This window comes from Echinops telfairi, unplaced genomic scaffold, assembly GCF_000313985.2.
Source record: "Echinops telfairi isolate 266 unplaced genomic scaffold, ASM31398v2 ScPeMD7_1;HRSCAF=3_0, whole genome shotgun sequence".
In the NCBI taxonomy this organism is placed as follows: domain Eukaryota; kingdom Metazoa; phylum Chordata; class Mammalia; order Afrosoricida; family Tenrecidae; genus Echinops; species Echinops telfairi.
Genome location: NW_022103896.1, coordinates 61,209,721 through 61,212,984, shown reverse-complemented (window position 1 = coordinate 61,212,984; position 3,264 = coordinate 61,209,721). Strand labels below are relative to the sequence as shown.

The 3,264-nt window shown below is 33.2% G+C and overlaps 1 non-coding gene across 1 annotated transcript; it reads left to right on the top strand.

Moving 5' to 3' along the window:
• Positions 1-853: 853 nt before the first annotated feature.
• LOC115868779 lies at positions 854-984 on the top strand. Its single transcript, XR_004045768.1, has one exon. It is a non-coding gene; the product is annotated as a small nucleolar RNA SNORA72 (small nucleolar RNA).
• The last annotated feature ends 2,280 nt before the right edge of the window (positions 985-3,264 follow it).

The window sequence follows — 3,264 nt, the reverse complement described above, 5'->3', positions numbered from 1 at the left end:
TGTTTTTACAGAACTGTTGTTCTGTAATAATTTTAAAATATCCAGATTAGTACAGTCATCTAGATATGACCATTGTTACACAGGGTAACAACTAGCCACTAGAGCTTATTGAGAAATTGTGAGTGGTTGGTTTATACAGAGATGCATTTTAAGTGTAAAACACATGTTAGATCTCAAATAATATGGAAAAAAAAGAATGTCCCGTATTTCATTATAAGCATTTTATATCAAAAACATGCTAAATTATACTATGTTGGGAACATATCATTACAATTCATTTCAAGTACTAATTTGCAATTTTTCAAACCATGACAGATAACCTAAAATTTAGGTAGATCTGTAGATTACATTACATTGCAGTGTGTAGCATTTTTTAAAATTCCTGATACATGCTAGGTGCTTAAGTTGAACATCAATAATTTGGGCAGTAGTGTCATATATTTCCATCTTTAATTTCAGATCCTTACTCCGAGTTCTGGGAGTTCTTCAGAAGCTCAGTGGAGATGGGCCATGGAGAGACTTGATTCTCTTGAAAAAGTTTAGAAACAAAGGAGCTTTGATGGGCAGAATCGTCTGCATCTCTGCAAGGGACTCTATTTGACACTGTCCAGGGAATAATGTGGAGGAAGAAGGAAGAATAAAAGATCAAGACATAAGGATTTCACTTAAATTTCAAATGAATCCCCTAGTGAAGTTTATCTCTCAGATTTACTTTACAGATTTGTTAGAAAAGACAAATATATTTAATACTCTGATAGGCACTGAAATAACTTGAAGCATGTCAACACTTTTTGGTGTATACTTGCATGTTTTCCAAGAAAACACTCTTTGAGCATTATAAAAAAGGAATGATATGCGAATATTCTCACTGTCCTGGTTTTGTGGTAGCCAGGGCAGGCTAAACATTCGCTAGATTAAGACCATGCATGTGTCCCCAGGCTGGGTTCTTTCCCTGAGCCTGGTTTATAAATGCTGGTGATTAGAGAAAAAAAGGGAATAATATTTGGTATGAACATTGATAACTGACTTTAAATCCAAGTACAATTACTGATTCAAAGCAATCTAAATATGAGTTTCATCTACCTACTTAGACCTACCTGATTGTTCTTTTTATCATCTACAAGACTGCGGAAGCATCTTTTCTATATGCCTCTCACGTTTCACTATTTTTAGCTTCGAGTTACAGTAAGCAACCCCCTTTCAGTTAAGAATTGGTATGCAGTTCATCTTGTATCCAACACTAAATTTAATGCAAGGTCATAGGAATTAGGCACATTCACACACACAAAAATTAGATAAGTGCATGAATTATTTAATACCAACTTAAAATAAACTTTCCATCATTGAATAATCTAATTTATTAATAATCCTGAGTCTGCTAACTAAAATGGAAATCTTACCAATTCCATGTAAGTCTGAAGTATTCATGATTTGTCAATATTAACCAGATAAATAATCCAAAATGCCCCCTCTGTTTTACTTGATGCCTGAGAATCAAGAGCTGAAAATGTAATTACTCATTTAAATCATGATTTTTTTTTGCCGTTGTCAGTTTGTTTTGCTTTCCTTCTCCACCCCCTGACCTACCTAATGAAGTTCACCTACACCTCATGTAGAGTTGTAAGAGCATGCTACTTAAAAAAAAAAAAATTAACCCAACTGGGTTGTCCCTATCCAATATAACCTTATATATTGCCTAATCTTCAGAAGACATTTCATTAGGTCATATTTTTGATGTGCATTGTGCAAGCACAGTATTTGTACTGTAGTATTCATGCTAAAGTACATATTCACGTGACAGCCCATACGATCCTTGAAACAGCCATTACAGTCTGTCAAATAAATAATGCGCATTTTAAAGATGGTCTTTATGTCGGATGACTCTCCTGCATTTTCATGAGGCAGATTTTTCTTTTATTCTTTAGGAAAGAAAAGCACACAAAGGAAATGAACATGCAGGAAAAGATGTTAAGGTGGCAGGGACACAGGCCAGAAAATGCAGGCATCTTTTCATTTAGTTTCTGGCTGTATCCATGGCCTCACCATTTTCCTCCCAAACCTGTTATGAAAAAAAAAAAAAAGACTTACAAGATCACACTGCCTTCCGTTACCTTCCACATGTGAGCATTAGAAAATAAAAATGTTTTATTTTGCATATTTTTGCAACATGAATTCAATTTTGCCTTAACAAAGTGACTTTTTCTCTCTCAAAATCTCAACTTTGGACAAAGGTTGTACTCTTATTATCTCCAAATTGATTATTCTAATTTCTCTTGTCTATAACATGTGTATATCTATGTATACTGACTTGACAAACCAGTTAACTGCATATATTCAGTTGTATAATTGTAAATGTTTAGCCCTGTTTTGCTTTGATCCTTAGCAATAGGTATACATATATGGCTTGTGAAAAAATAGGGAAAATGAAAGGTGATTTATTATATGCTTACTATGTGCCAGCAACCATGGTAGACATTTTAATATAATTTCTAATTTTATTTTCAAAACAATTTTGAACAAAAGTATGGTTATTAATTACTAAATATTAATAACTCAGAGAAATATCTTATAAAAAGTGTATATGGTGGCAATGCTTACTCTTTGGCCAAATTCAAAGACAACAGACTAAGAATACAATGTGTACTTCAAATAAGATTGTGTTAATATGTTTCGGCAATTTGTAGATTGGCCAATATGTCCCTATCTATATTGACAACACTGATAGACTACAGAGAAGTATTATTTTCTCATAAAATACTTTTCATCTATTATACTATAATTTCCTTTGTCTATTTAAATTTTTCCAATGACAATAACTCTAATATAAGACCCATTGAAAAATTAGAAAAGTGTATTTAGGCCTCCAACTGACCTTTGATAGACTTTCTCGATTTCTGTAGTCATTCCCTTCATATAAACTAAAATCATCTCTCAAATCAACCCAAAACAAATAAGACTATTTTTAAAGGAGCCCTGGTGACATTGACCTCTAATAGCACTTGTAAGCACTTGACCTCTAATAGCAAAATGGGTGGCTGAAACCACCAGCAGCTACACAGGACAAAAATGAAGTCATAATTACATCCTTGGAAATTCTATATACTTGGTTATAAATTGGAATTGACTCATTGATTTTTTTTCTTTTTTTCTTTTTTGGTGGTGGTGGGAGTGGGTGCTATCATTTTAAAGTCTGCAGATTCTCATTGTTATTGTTGTTTTTAATTTCCCAGAATATCAGAGGGGGAAGAAAATTTGATGGCCATT